The following is a 14,898-nucleotide window of genomic DNA, read 5'->3' on the forward strand; positions in this document are numbered from 1 at the left end:
GACGTCCTCCTGGCCCCAGTGGCCCACGCGTGTGTACCTGGGACGTCATCCTGGCCCCAGTGGCCAAAATACCATGTGTCCACCCTGCTAGACAGAGGGGAAAGAGTAAAGACTGTCAACAGCAAACCAGACAGGCTGGTGGGTGGGCTAGGGCTGGAAGGAGGGCTGTCTTCATTCAACAGCTCCCCCTGCCCCTGAGGCTACTGGCTCCCTGTGTGAAATGTTGCCACATTATAAGCAGAGTCTCGTAAAATTTCAAAGGAAGGTAGCATTAAAATTCTTCTACTCCAAACCACCCCTCAGCACACACATGCATCTAAGGTTAGAATCCCTTTCCCAACATCCTACCACATGCTTCTCAAACTAGGGAACCCCCCTCAGCCCCCCAAGGGTGTGCAGAGGTGAGATGAGGGTGGCTGGCCACACAGCCCACGCGTGTGCCTCTTCTCACAGTATCCTTTCTAGCCAAAGTGTCTGGGGAAAGTATAACTGTTAGGTTACAGCCAGCACAAGCTATTGTGGATTCAATGTAAGATGTGCTTGAAGTTTTAAGAGAACAAATAAGACTTCAAAGAAATGTCATCCTTTCTCTGGACCCCTTCTGGCAACATACGCCCAGTCCCTCAGGGGCACAGGTTTAATATTTCCTCTCTTCTGGAGTCTTCCAGGGAAAATGTATACCTCCAGGGAAATGCCGTGTGCCTCTATGTCATCCAAGACAAGCCACTTAATCTCCCTTTGCCTAAGCACAGCCCACTGCATGCATGTCCTAGCTCTGTGATGCTACCACCACGAAAAAAAAAAAAAACATAAAAGAATTAGCCCTTCCTTTCTATTCAGTGAAGGAGAAAAACTCAACCAAATTAACTGCTTCGTAGGTGGTCAAAATAAGGTTTCTGCTGGCCTCAGTGATAATGCTTGACATCCACACTACAAAACGGAGGTGACTGCTGGGTCCCTGGCACCCCTCCTGCTGGAAGAGGCCAGGACACACGAAGGGTCTCTCATGGGAACCAGCCATCATGGCTCTCAGCTCATGGAAAGTGGGGTATGTGACCAGCACTGGTCGGGGTGCGACGCTTGGGGTATTCACCAGGAAATGAGGGCAACGCATTTTTCAAAGAGCGTGCAGGGCTGGGCAAAATACTAAATAATTCAAAAACCATGATGACCTTGCCTTGGGAACTTTTGGAGCAACAGAATGGTTTAGAATAATATGACCCATCCAATGACATTCTGGCTCACAGACAAGAAACAATATTCAAACGTCACCTCTGGTCACCCCGGCCTGAGGGACATTTGTTTTGGTGGCTGAGGCAGCCGCCGGTTATCCAGCACTGCGGGTACAGGCATGGGCTTCCTCAGCTACAAATGGCATGACATAAACAAGGAAGGCGCACACACACCTGTCACCTCTCCGTGGACTTCAGTGTTTAAAGGACAATCATCACCCAAAGTGCTTTTTATAACAAGAAAGGACTCTGTGAATGTTGCCAAGTGAGTAGCACTGCCTGCATGCCCGTGGCCAGGGTGTGTGCAGAGCCTGCGTGGACGCAGGCGGATTGGCTAGCCCAGCCCCACGCATCACTCCTGCACCACACCTCACACCTAGGGACCCCACCGTTCTGCAGGGTCAAAGGAGAACACTTCAAGAGGGGCGACTAAATTTCCACCAAGCACAGTATATCAAAGACGCCTCAGGAAAACCCTTTATGGAAACCTACTATGTGCAGCACTGTGGGAGAAACAGAGGAAGCTGCAGCCTGCGCCCTTCAGGAACCCCAGAGAGCAAAGGGGACAGGCGATGAGAGACAGGACCAAAGAGGCAGCTCCATGCACAGATGACGACGACCGCCCAGCTGCCCTCTGCAGATGTGCAGGACCAGAGGGCAGGAAGCTGGGGTGGAAGGTGGGCTCTGGGTCATGCCCACTTGGTCTCCATCCCAGAGAGCAGCTCCCCCAAACCTGGAATGATGAGTGTGCCTGACAGGACCCATCTGAGATAAACCACAGTGGCCATGTTAGCTGGTGGCAGAGGGCTGGGAGTGGTAGTCCTTAAAGTATTTTGAAATAATTTAAGAATCACAAGAAGTTGCAAAAATAGTACAGAAAATTCCCGTGCACCCTTCTATTACGGACTGAATCATGCCCTCTCAAAATTCGTACGTTGAAGTGCTAACCCCCAGTATGTTAGATATGACCTCATTTGGAGATAGGACTCTTACCAGGCCATATGGGTGGGCCTTATCCACTCTGACCAGTGTCCTTCTAAGAAGAGAAGATTAGGACACAGACATGCACAGATCAAGGGGCGGCCATGCAAAGACACAGGGAGAAGACAACCATCTGCAAGCCAAAGAGAGGTCTTCGGCCGGGTGCGGTGGCTCAAGCCTGTAATCCCAGCACTTTGGGAGGCCGAGACGGGTGGATCACGAGGTCAGGAGATGGAGACCATCCTGGCTAACATGGTGAAACCCCGTCTCTACTAAAAAATACAAAAAACTAGCCGGGCGAGGTGGTGGCGCCTGTAGTCCCAGCTACTCGGGAGGCTGAGGCAGGAGAATGGTGTAAACCCGGGAGGCAGAGCTTGCAGTGAGCTGAGATCCGGCCACTGCACTCCAGCCTGGGCGACAGAGCAAGACTCCATCTCAAAAAAAAGAGAGGTCTTCAAAGAAACCAATGCTGCCAATAGCTTGATCTTAGACTTCTGGCCTCCTGAATTTTGAGAAAATTAACCTCTGTTGTGTGAGTTCCTGGACTGAGGGGCTTTGTTGTGGCAGCCCAAGCCGACCACATACCTCCCACATCTCATGACCACCCTCCGTTCCCAAGCGAGGACACTGCCCTGGGTCCATTGGTCAGTGGCAGAGCTTATTCAAACATGGCAAGTTCTGTGATCTGACCTGTGTGGCCTCTATACCGGCACTTCTTAAACTATCTGTGGTGAAGGACTCATTGGTTTATTTCCAATTCATTCTGGACCTACATTTTTGTTTCTTTGTTTTGTTTTTTGAGACAGGGTCTCACTATGCTGCCCAGCTGATCTCAAACACCAGGGCTCAACCAATCCTCCCACCTCAGCCTCCTGAGTAGCTGAGATGACAAGCCCTATACTTTTGGTGTTCAGAAAACCTATAAAAAAGGAATCACTAGAAACATGGAATAAAGAAGGCATACAAAGTACAAAGCCCAGGTTTTTATGATTAGACTCATCAGACCTAAAATGACTCCTTCAAATGACTGTCAAAGTCTAAATGCTGACTTTCAACTTCCGTACTGTTGCAGGGATCAGCAGCGGCAGCTCACTGGCTGGCACCCATCCACAGACCTCACTTTGAGTAGCTGGGATATGGGTCATGTGAGGTGTGTCCCGAGCCTATTGCTAGGGAGATGCAGTGGGTTCGAATTCTGTGTGGCCCTGGGCTGGTCATTTATCTGCAGCTCGGCTTCCTCACAGAGCCTGAGGTGGAACTGTCGTGAGGATTCACGATGATTCATATAAATTTTGGGACGAGAACCTCGGGTAAGATAACCTGCTCACACGTGTCATTCAGGGACGTCAGCCTGATGGATTTCCAGGCCTTGCACACTGTTCTGGACACTCCAGGCCCACAGATGCCTCCCACATGGAGTTATGTTACGAGTGTGTTATTTGATCTTTGTTGAACTTGGGTTTATCTTTGCTTGCTCTCAGGCCCTCCCATAATGTTGACATCCTGATAACTCCCGCTGGTGACTGCAGGTGGCCACACCCTGCAAGCTCCCTGCGATTCCAGCCATTACTCAGCAACGCTCAGCAATGCAAGGTCACTCAGAAACACCATCTGTCCAAGCTCCGTCTCCCCTCCCACCCCAAAGGAAAAAAGAAAAATTATTCTGTGCCGCCTCCATTTTTCTCCTCCTCCTCCTAAAAGCACACACACACTCACACACACACACACACGCAGAACTAAAGTTAGGCTTGCCTTGACCTCTACTTCTAAATTAATTTTCCTTCCTCAGGCATTTGCTGACGCTCCTTTTCTGTTCTTTCCCCAACAGAACACAGATGTCTTTGAAAGCACCAAGCCTGCAAACACTTTGTGTATCCTTGCAAATCGGGTAAAAGAATAATTTTCTCCCAATCCATACAAATCCTCACGCGTCCATTCACCTTTGCTGTGGAATTCATTGACAGCCCCCTCTGAGGAATGTACGTGTCAACGCAGAGAAAAAAAATGAAGAAATTCCGGAATCACACCAAGGGGCCTCAGCCCCAGGTCCCATCTAAGAATGAGGCCAGCAAGAACCACTTAGGCTCTTGGGTGCTGTTAACTCAGGTCCCTGGTGGCCCTTGATAATTTTGTATCTAAAACGAATGGATTTGTACAGATCCGTGTGGAACCTTCTCATGTTTCTCTATCCAGAACATCTCTGTGATGATGCAGTCACAAATTCTGCACAGTTACTTCCGTGTGAGGGGTCTGTTGGGATCATGTTTGCACACATGTGTCAACATACCATCCTGGAACACGAGGACTAACCCTCCTTCCCCTCAACGGATGGCGACAATCATTCATTGACTCTCACTGAAGACATGGCCCCTATCGCTGGAGGACTCAGCATCTCAGAGGAGGGTGGGCTGTGCATGCAGAGGGAAAATAGGGAGCAAAGTCTGTGCAGAAAGTCACTTCACTCACATTTGACTTTTGTACCCGTGAACTTCAGTGCAGCGTATACCCAGAATCTGTTTCCTGCCTCAATTTCCCCTCATTCCTTGGTGCCATTAGTTCCTTTTCCAAAAGTCCTCATGGGTCTCCCCCAGCCCTGGACTCTTACCTTCACCATCACCACCTGACTCAGTCCCTGCTGCACGCCCACTGGCCTGCCTCACCGCCAGAGCCTCACGCATCACTAACTTCAGCACCCGTGCCCACCCAAAAATGTGTCCACATCCCTCTCTCCCCAGAGGTCTCTTTTTCCCTCTGCTTCTCAGGCCTGGCTCCGACCTTTCCTTCCAATCCATTCCTTCTGCATCTCAAGAGCCCCCCGGAGAGACCTCACGGGCTCCCCTCTCCTGGCCCAGCTCTACAACGCTTCCCTCTCCCACAGGCAGAGCAAGACTCCGGTTTCTCTCTCCTGTGACAAAAGTGTGCGCCCAAAACTTGCAGCACGAACTGTTTATTTTTAGGTTTAGATTTGGGGTCTGGCTTTTTAATTCTTAGTTTGTTCTCAAGTCCGATCGCAGCAGTGGGAGGTGGGAAGTGGGCGGGGGACAGAGAAGGATCTCAGCCCATCGCACCAGGCGCCTCCCTCTCCTCTAGGTCTGTGGACGGCCTTCTGACCTGGGGTCCTGGGGTTCTTTCGATGTCTACTCTTACAGCTCCAGTCATTCTGGCCTTGGTTTTACTGCTCGGCCTGTACACCTTCTTATCATTGTCTTAAAATCGGCCAAGGGATGGTTCTTTTCCAGAGCTTCTCAGTGTCTGGGTGAGATCAGGACTGTGAGGGCCAGGGGCCACATCAGGATGAGTCGTGGGCTGTAGAGTCATAGTGCCTGGGCTCATCTTCCTCCTCGGCAGCCTTGGAGGATGCAGTGGGTGGAATCACGTCCCCTCAAAACATGTTCCATCCCTAAGCCCCAGGACCTGGGACTGTGGCCTTAGTTGGAAATAAGGTCTTTGCACATGTGATCAAGTTAAGAGGTGGGCCCTCATCTAATGATTGGTATCCTTAGAAGACGACGGGAATGAGAACACACACGTGCACACACATGCCTGCACACATGTACACACACACACAAATGCACACACACAGGAATGTCACGCGCGGCAGACAGGCATGGGGGTGGGGTTGCCTCGTGATGATGGAGACAGAGACTGGACAGACAGTGCGTCTATAAGCCAAGGCCCACAGAGGATGACCAGTGGCCCCCAGAGCCGGGAGAAAAGCCTCCATGTGCCGGGAAAGCTCCTCCCTGAGAAGCAACCCCACTGCCACCCTGATTTTGATCCCAGCCTCCAGGACTTGGCGCAAACAAAGAGCTCTCATGTGAAGCCACCCAGTCCGTGGCATTCTGTGATGGCAGTCACAGGACATCCACCCAGATGATCTGAATTTCCAGCCCCACTGGCCAGGTTGACTGTCCTGGGGGTTGCACCTGACACCCCGGGCTCTGGGGGCCAACGACACCCTAGGGGCCAAGCCCTGCTGGCTCCTCTCCTTGGATTATTTCCATCTGGGGAGCAGCGGCAGGGCCTCCCTTCCCACTCCAGCACTGGAACTACATCTGGAAGCTCTTCTCACCCTTAATTGTTCTTAATGCTTTAACACACGGAGTGACTAATGGGCTGTAATTGGGAGCGGTGTCCTGGGGAACTCGCCGACAGCGCCCTCTGCGACCCGCCCAACCTCCTCTGCTGCTCACTCACAGAGCTCAAAAGTCACCAAGGAAAAATATTGGCCCGTTTTTCTATTTTTTTAAAAAAATGTCACACCAGTGCCAACAAGCAGTTTTATCCTTCAGCCAACAAGTATAGGGCAAAGAAAAGGATAGAGGCGAAGCCAGAAGCAGATGGGACAAAATAGCACAACTGCCACTGAGGTCTGTGACATCTGTCTGGAGACAAAGAGTTCTTGGAGGCAAACCCCACGCCAGTCAGTTGAGGGGGTGTGAAGGATTCCAGCCACACATTTCCCCTTGAAGAGGAAAGGAGAAGGGATAAGGCATCTCTGATGTCTCCTCATCTCCTCCCCGACCCCTGTGAGGGGTGAGTGCTGACTGCCAAGTCACCAGAACTGCAGAGAAGGAAGCAGATGATAGAAAGGATAGACAGAGGCAGAGTGGCAGAATTAGGGGCCCTGGAAGAGAAAGTACAGAAAAACCTGAAGTGCACACAATTCCTCAACGGGGTGGAGGGACAGAGGAGACAGACAGGGAAGTAGGAAGAGAAGGAGGCATGAGAAAGGAAAGAAGTAGGGGGAGAGAAAAAAGAAGGAAGAGGAGAAAGAGGAAAAGGAGACGGAAGAGGAAGAAGAAGAAAAGGAGGAGGAGGAAGGCCGGGCACAGTGGCTCACTCTGTAACCCCAGCACTTTGGGAGGCTGAGGTGGGTGGATCACTTGAGCTCAGGAGTTCGAGACCAGAATGGCCAACAGGGTGAAACCCCGTCTCTACTAAAAATACAAAAATTAGCCAGGCGTGATGGCGTGCATCTGTAATCCCAGTTACTCAGGAGGCTGAGGCAGGAGAATCTCTTGAACCCAGGAGGCAGAGGTTGCAGTAAGCTGAGACTGCGCCACTGCACCCCAGCCTGGGTGACAGAGCAAGGCTCCATCTCAAAAAAATAAATAAAGATCAATTTTACAAAAAAAGAGGGTGCAGTGACTCATACCTGTAATCCCAGCACTTTGAGAGGCTGAGTCAGGCAGATCATGAGGTCAGGAGATTGAGACCATCCTGGCTAACACAGTGAAACCCCATCTCTACTAAAAATACAAAACATTAGCCGGACATGGTGGTGGGCGCCTGTAGTCCCAGCTACTTGGGAGGCTGAGGCAGGAGAATGCCGTGAACTCGGGAGGTGGAGCTTGCAGTGAGTGGAGATCGCGCCATTGCACTCCAGCCTGGGCAACAGAGAGAGACTCCGTCTCAAAAAAACAAAAAAAAAAGGAGGAAAACAGGAGGAGGAGGAAGAAAGGGAGAAACAGAAGCAATGCAGTGGGGCCCCAGGTCCTTGTCTTGCATCCTCTTTCTCACAGGGACATCCTCAGAGCTTGTTCTGAGAACAAGCAAGCAAAGGGGCAGGGTGGCAGAATTAGGCAGGATCAGAATGAGGGGCTGAAGTGGCTGAGCTTGGCACCCTTCCTAAATATTTTCCAAATACATTTATCAATAGAAAAGGAATCACGGGCCGGGCGCGGTGGCTCAAGCCTGTAATCCCAGCACTTTGGGAGGCCGAGACGGGTGGATCACGAGGTCAGGAGATCGAGACCATCCTGGCTAACACGGTGAAACCCCGTCTCTACTAAAAAAATACAAAAAAACTAGCCGGGCGAGGTGGCGGGTGCCTGTAGTCCCAGCTACTCGGGAGGCTGAGGCAGGAGAATGGCGTGAACCGGGGAGGCGGAGCTTGCAGTGAGCTGAGATCCGGCCACTGCACTCCAGCCTGGGCGACAGAGCGAGACTCCGTCTCAAAAAAAAGAGAAAGAAAGAAAAGAAAAGGAATCACAGAAGATTTTAGGACCCATATCTTCAAAGACTGGCTCAAACTAAAGTCTTCTCATTAAAATATTGGATCCAGGAAGGAAATAAGATGCCCCTGCAGGAAGGAGAGACCCCAGCAACGTCCTTCAGCTGGCCACCGCCTGTTCCACCCAGGAGCACGTAGGACAAGCTCCCGCCGCAGGAATGCATTCACTGCAAGCCTGGGGGCAACGTCCCATCCACTTCTGGTGTAACTAGATGAAGCCATGATCTCTGTCTTCCTGCCACCAGGCAACGCTCAGGCTTGTGCTCCAGAAAGCCCCGCGCACGTTCCCACAGCTGACGCGGGCAGCCCGTGTCTCGGCTTGGCCCTCGAGGGTGCCATGCTCCCCTGTGATGGATTCCAGTTTAACAGCTTTTAAAAACAAGCAGACAAGAGACGGGCGTGATGGATGAGTGCAGGAAGCACGCTCATTCGGAGATGATTTATGGGAAGTCACGTGTTGCTGCTCATGGGTGCGTCCCTGAGGGTGAGGGCCGGGGTGGATGGATGAGTTTGGATAGCCTAAGCTGCACTACCATGGCAGGCTCACTCTCAGCCCCACCGCGTACGCGGCAGCCCCCGCTCCCGTCTCATGCTGTCTGCATCAGGGCAGAAGATTTTGTTTCTCTCTCAGCTCCAGAACAAAGGTGCTCCCGTCCCCAAAAACATCTGGAGAAAAGACAACCGGCCACACTCCTTGGCTCCTCTGAGTGACCCCAACAATGGACTGCAACGTGCTTTAGGAAAATTCCTATTACCCCATGGGAGTGGCGAAGGGGACAGGAAAGGAAGGGAAGGGTCAGGGTTGGAGGAGCAGATGACCCTCCTCTGGAGTTTTTGCTCAGGTCCATCTCTTCCCTGCGGACCTGAAAGACCCATCTGCCCCAGGCCTCAGCCACTGCATGTAACAGACAAATCTCGTTTTGCAGCAGATTAATTTCCATCCATGTTTTTAATAAGGACTTAGAATTTACTATACAGTAAAAGCCAAATTGAATCCATATTTAAAGGGATGAGCTTTAAAATGGGATCTAATTGACGGGACCCTTTCCAAGGCAGAGGAAATGAACCGGGGCTGAGGCAATGTCCTAGGCGGAAATGGCTTCCTCCCCTCACTCCCTTCGAAGCAAGGACTCGCCTGCAGTGATGGGGAGTCTCGCTCAAAGGCCTCCTTGCCAAGGCCATTCCTGAATCAGAAAGGCCAGCCCGCCTCATTGGGGCAAAAGCTCCTGCAGGGTTTTCCCTCCCTGGGTTTCTCCATCACTAATCTCCAAGTCCCTCTTAGGAAGCCCCTTCCTCTAGTCACATTCCTTTGGGCCATCGATGGCATCCACATGCCAGAGCTCTGGTAGCCCGAAGGTGGTTTTGGCAGCCCCTTCTCTGCAGCCCATGTCCAGGCCGCAGGGATAACCCAGGAGCACGCGGGGCAGGAGGGTGTCTGCAGGTACACCTGACCTCAGATACATGTACCTGGCCCTCTTCCTTCAGACACCCACCACCCACCCTCCTGAAGGTGAATAAAAGACAGGCAGAGATTCAAAGCCACACACAGGCCTCGGACCGCATTGCTCCTTGCTCAGAAGGGCTTCCTTCTCGCCCGTTGACCTCGCCCTTCCAGAAAAGGAAGACTCTGAAATGCAGATTCCTCGCTTCACAATTCAGAGCACACCTTTGGAATCAACAAGGGGCTGGACAGTGAACACACCGAGGGAAGCAGCTCAGGTCCAAAAGCGCTTGTGGGGTGACCCTACCAGCCCCTGGACTTCCCAGACCCTCCCTCGGGGGTGGGCTGGTCTTGTGCTTTCACTGTTGATGACCCCAAGAATATACCTATTTCGGGGACACAGGTTCTCAGACCCACAGAAAGGTGAGGCTGGGCCCTGCAACCTCCTTCTTGGAGGCAGCAGGAAGTGGCATTTGCAGAGGAGCATGGGAGATGGTGCTACTGTCATGGCCTGCAGGATGTCTGTACATCGGGGCCCTCCCCTAGGGACGGAGCTGCAAGCATCTTCTTGGAACTAGGCCTCTGAGGTTCCAGAGACAGAGCATGATCTCAGGGGGTCGCTCGTCCTGCACTGAGGCAAGGCCCAAACCTCGTGTCCAGTATACATTTTCTCAGACAGCCTGCAAGCACGGTGATCTTGGCACAGAGTGACCTGACCAGGAGCCGTGGCTGATGGCACACCAGCGTTGCCTTCACCACGACACTGCGGCGAGCCCCAGGGCAGAAGGAGCCAGAATGAGGAGTGGGATTCCTGCCCTCTGAACAGTCACATTGCTGCTTCTCTGTCCTGGTACCGGCTGGGGTGTGTGGCCTTCCCATCTGGGCTCCCCGAGGGGTCCCTGATGGTTTACGGAATGGAGTGACAGCCGTTTCAGCAGAGGAGGGGAATTGTTTAAGGGCTTATCTCAGACATGGGCCCAGATCCACCAGTCCTCTCCTCCTGGCTCCATGGCAGAGCTAGTGCTCCCGGGGATAGAGTGGGATAGTGGGCTCCTCAGCTGTCCCCTGCTTCCACTCTGTCCCCCTCACAGAAGGCCCTTTTCATCCATCCCAAATCAGGCCATTTAATCCCTCACTCAGAACCCTGCAGTGGCTCCCATCACCCTTAAGACAAAATCCAAAATCCTCAGCCCCAACCTAAAGGCCTCTGCATCCAGTCCTGGACCCTCTTCGTCATCTCCTGCCTCCACCTGCACAGTCCCCAGACCCCGGGACAGCAGCCCCTCCTGCTACTTCTCCAGCATGCCCACATGTCGCTGCCTCAGCGACTGGCCATTCCCTCTGTCTGGAACGCTCTCCCCTCAGACATCCTGGGGTCCTCCCTCCCTTCCTTCTGTCTCGGCTCACAATGTCCGCACCCGGGGCCTGCCCTTCTGTCCTGTGCAAGCCACAGCCCCCACCGTTCGCCCCGGTCTTAGCGTGCTGCATTTATCCTCACAGCGTTATATGCGCCTATCATACATTTATTCTCCATGTCCCTGCTAAATATAAACACCATGAGGGCCAGAACTTGACCTTGTCTCCACTGCGTCTCCAGCACCCCAAACAGGGCTCAGCACATCGGGGGCTTGAGGCTGTGGAATGAATAATGCAGGACAGTCTGGATCAATGAGCTACTTCAAGAAGACCCCAGGGAGCCCTGGAGCAGAGAAGAGCACCCATGGCCTTCATCAGAGAGAAGCAAGCAGCACATGCCTGGAGATGCACCCAGATTGTGCGTAGAGATTTCCGATTCTGCGGGCTCTGGAAAGGGCATCTTTTGATGGGTATTGGAGAGACCAGCCTGTGTCTGGGCCTCTGATCTCTTTGCCTAGGGTTCTGGTATCATCTGCTCAGCCCAGAAAGGGTCATCATGCAAGCCTGCCTGCAGGCTTCAGGGCTCCAGCCCTCCCTGCATGGGGGTCAATGACCCACAGCTTTGCCCTGTCTATCAGCAGGGAATGGGGCTGCACTGAACCTCATGGGGATTTAAGAAAGAATTCACCTGGTGTCTGTCCCTCGTTCCTGGGAAGTGATCTCTAAAACCTCTGGAGTTTCCAAGGGATAGGAGTGTCTTCTGTTAGTCATAAGCCACTCCTGCCCACACCTGACCATGTGCTGACCTGCAACGCATAAGGACCCTTAGGAGGCTTCCAGCGTGAGGCTGGCCGTGCACGTGATGAGAGGCTTGGAAATTTCACTCCCCACCTCAGAGGAGCAGAGAGGGCTGGAGACAGCTCAGCCACGTGACTCGGGGAGCGTTCGGTTGTGGGTGAACCAGCAGGGTGGTGCGTCCTAGCTCCACGGCGAGTGGGTGTGGATGTTCCGTATCCAGGACGCTGCCCGACCTTAACCGATGTGTATCACACGACTGTCAACAACTGTCATTTTTAGTGTAGTGCCTTTTTGTTGTTGTTCTGTGAATTGTAGCAAATTATCAAAACTGAGGGGTCCTGGGAACTTCTGAATTTGCCACTGGTCACAAGTGCAGGTGGCCCTGGCAGCTCGCACTCCAAGTGAGAGCCGTCTTACAAAGCGCTTTGCCCGAACCCTGTGGAGTCGGACGCTGACTGGCAGTTAGTGTCAGAGCTGAACGGGGGGTGGGAACAGAGGCATCACGCCGTCCCCTCTAGAGCCGCACGAAGGTTTCAGGGCCCTCCCTGAGCTGCGGGGCAATCTGGGCAGCAGAACATGAACCGTGCAGGGGAAGGTCAGGCCCTGACCTTGGATTCTATGGCATCTCTGCTGACACCAGACAGTGGACCCCACACCCCGCCCAACCTCCTTCCAGGACTAACTGCCCCAAAGCCAGGCTGATAGGCTTCAGGGTACGAAGAGCGGTCACTCCTTAAAAATTCTACCCCATACCTTCCTGGGCATCCGTCGACACCCCCCTCCTACTCCACAAAGACACCATGACCTGAAAACTAGAGACCAGCACAGAACGTCCCTACCCCGCAACCCTTTCTGTCAAATAAAATCGCCGCATTAAAATATATTTCCTCCACAAATGGAAACTCTGGGCGTGGGCGTGGTGGACAGGTGGGACCGCCTTACCTGGTAGCGGGAGGTGAGGTCTGCTTTGCTGTGCGGGGAGGCCCCAGTGGGGCTCCTTCTGGACCGTCCTTGGCAAGGAGGGTGCTGCTGGGGAGGAGCAGCGACCGCAGGAAGACTGTTAGCTTCTCAGAGACAGAATTTCAACCTGCAGGGGGAAAAAAGCAAGTAAAAAAAAATGCCTTTGAAGGAAACATCTTCCTTTTGATCTAAAACAAACATTTGGTGTTAATAAACAAGGGAGAAGCAGCTTCAAAGCCAACCGTTTGCCACCAGGGATTGGCACCCTCCAAAGGGCACTTGGCTTTTTATGCCCCAGGGGAGTAAAAGGAAACTTGCAGAAAACACATCATTACGACCCTATTGCCGAACAACCAACGGTGCAGTCCATCCCAGGGTCCGCCCCCTCCCAGCCCACTTGCAATGGTCCTCCACCCCCAGCAACTCTTCCACCCCACCACGCGGGCCCCTCCCCATCGCCTCTCCCACCGCCGCCTGCTCTCGCTTCCTCCCCCATCCAGCCTAGATTCCAGGACCCACCACTGTCTGCACTCCCCCAGCTACTTTGTCCCTCTCTTTTAAAAATATTCATACGATGATGTCACTGTCCTGATCTGGTGACAAAGCCTTTCACTGGTGTCCTGTATCACTTGGAAGAAACACTTAAAGTTGCTTCAGCGGCCTGCAAGCCAGGTGAGTCGGGCTTTTATGATTTGGGGACTTCCTAAGAAGATCAGATGCAAGGTCTCACAAGGCGGCCGTGTACTCGTAGACAGCTTCACGGCCAACCCTCCTTTGCTTCTGGGGCTCTCGGCAGTCTGGCCCCCTCTCCTAGCACACTCCCTCTCTCCCCTGCAGCCCCATTGGCTTCCTGGCCATCCCTCCACGCAGGCGCATGCCTCCCTGACCCCACCCCTGCACCACGCCTTTGCACGTCTACTGCATGGAATGCTCTTCCCTGCACATTTGCAGGGCTCCTTCACTCCCTCCGTCCCTCCCCGCCTCCCTGCGCACCTGCCTCAGAACTGTGCACATATGGCACCTTTCCGAGGCCATCCAGGAACAGAACACCCCATCAAAATAACCAGCATTCCTATGGCATTTCCTTCTCCTTTCCCCATGAATTTCCTCCCGGGACTTAGCACATCTGGCTTCATGTGGATGTGCCAGGATCCCGCCATCCCGCTTTGCCTCTGCTGGAATGCAGGCTCCCTGAGGGCAGGCGTTCATATCTGCTGGATTTAGTGCTGAATCCCCAATGCCCAGGATGTGCCTGGCACATAGCTGGGGCTCGCTCCATATTTTTCTGAGTGAATAAGTAAATGAATGAATGAATGAACCCACAAAAGTTACTCCCCCATTAATTCTTCTGGGTTTATTTAGAATCGTATCCCACTATCACACCGGAGAGCAGGAATTCCCGGGAAACGGAGGGGGCCGGAGGATTCTGTTTGTTTAGTTGGTAGGGGCTGGCAGGGGGTAGACCTGAGCCTGGAAAGTCTTGTTTGCTTAATTTACTCCAACCCAAACAGTGTGTGTGTGCCGTCAGCTAGACAGGACACAAAAACGATCTAGGAGATCCGCTCTGATCAACCCGAGAGACTGTCTTTGGGATAGAGTCATGAGAGCGGGGTGGCCAGGGAGTGGCTGAGCTGTGTGTCTCCCTGAATCGCCCCCACCACTGGCAGCACCCAGAAATTTCACAACGGGGTTTTAAACAACAACGACAACAACAATAATAAATTCACCAATTTGTTTCTTTTCCTAAAATCCAGTCACTGAACGGAGTACAACCCCCACACTGAGGAGCAGAACCAGCATCCCAGAGAGCTCAGCAACCCTGGAGCAATGCCTGGGGAACATCTGCCCTTTCAGGGACCATCAGTGCCGAGCCCAGTGCCCAGTGCTGGGCGTGGGAGCCACTTTTCAATGGCAAAAGTGTAAGTAATATGAACAGTTCCATGGATGAAATGCAGCCAGGGAGGTGGCTGGGAGAGGGCCCGGGGGCAAGGGACCTAAACAGAGGTAGAGGACTCAGACAGAGGTGGAAGGCAGCCCAGGTTGGGCAGGAAGGGGCCCCAGGAAGGGGCCTGGCCTGGTGGGGAGAGAAAGCAGGCGGCAGGCTTCTCTGCGAC

The 14,898-nt window shown here is 53.0% G+C and overlaps 1 protein-coding gene across 3 annotated transcripts in view; it reads right to left on the minus strand.

Moving 5' to 3' along the window:
* Positions 1 to 14,898, minus strand: part of RBFOX3 (RNA binding fox-1 homolog 3) — a 522,015-nt gene that overhangs the window by 384,091 nt on the left and 123,026 nt on the right. For all 3 annotated transcript variants that reach the window (XM_031934306.1, XM_031934305.1, XM_023211645.1), the window contains exon 2: positions 12,767 to 12,911. The gene's annotated coding sequence lies outside the window, so the exon portion shown is untranslated. The remainder of the gene's footprint in view (positions 1 to 12,766; positions 12,912 to 14,898) is intronic.

This window comes from Piliocolobus tephrosceles, chromosome 16 (genome assembly GCF_002776525.5).
Source record: "Piliocolobus tephrosceles isolate RC106 chromosome 16, ASM277652v3, whole genome shotgun sequence".
In the NCBI taxonomy this organism is placed as follows: domain Eukaryota; kingdom Metazoa; phylum Chordata; class Mammalia; order Primates; family Cercopithecidae; genus Piliocolobus; species Piliocolobus tephrosceles.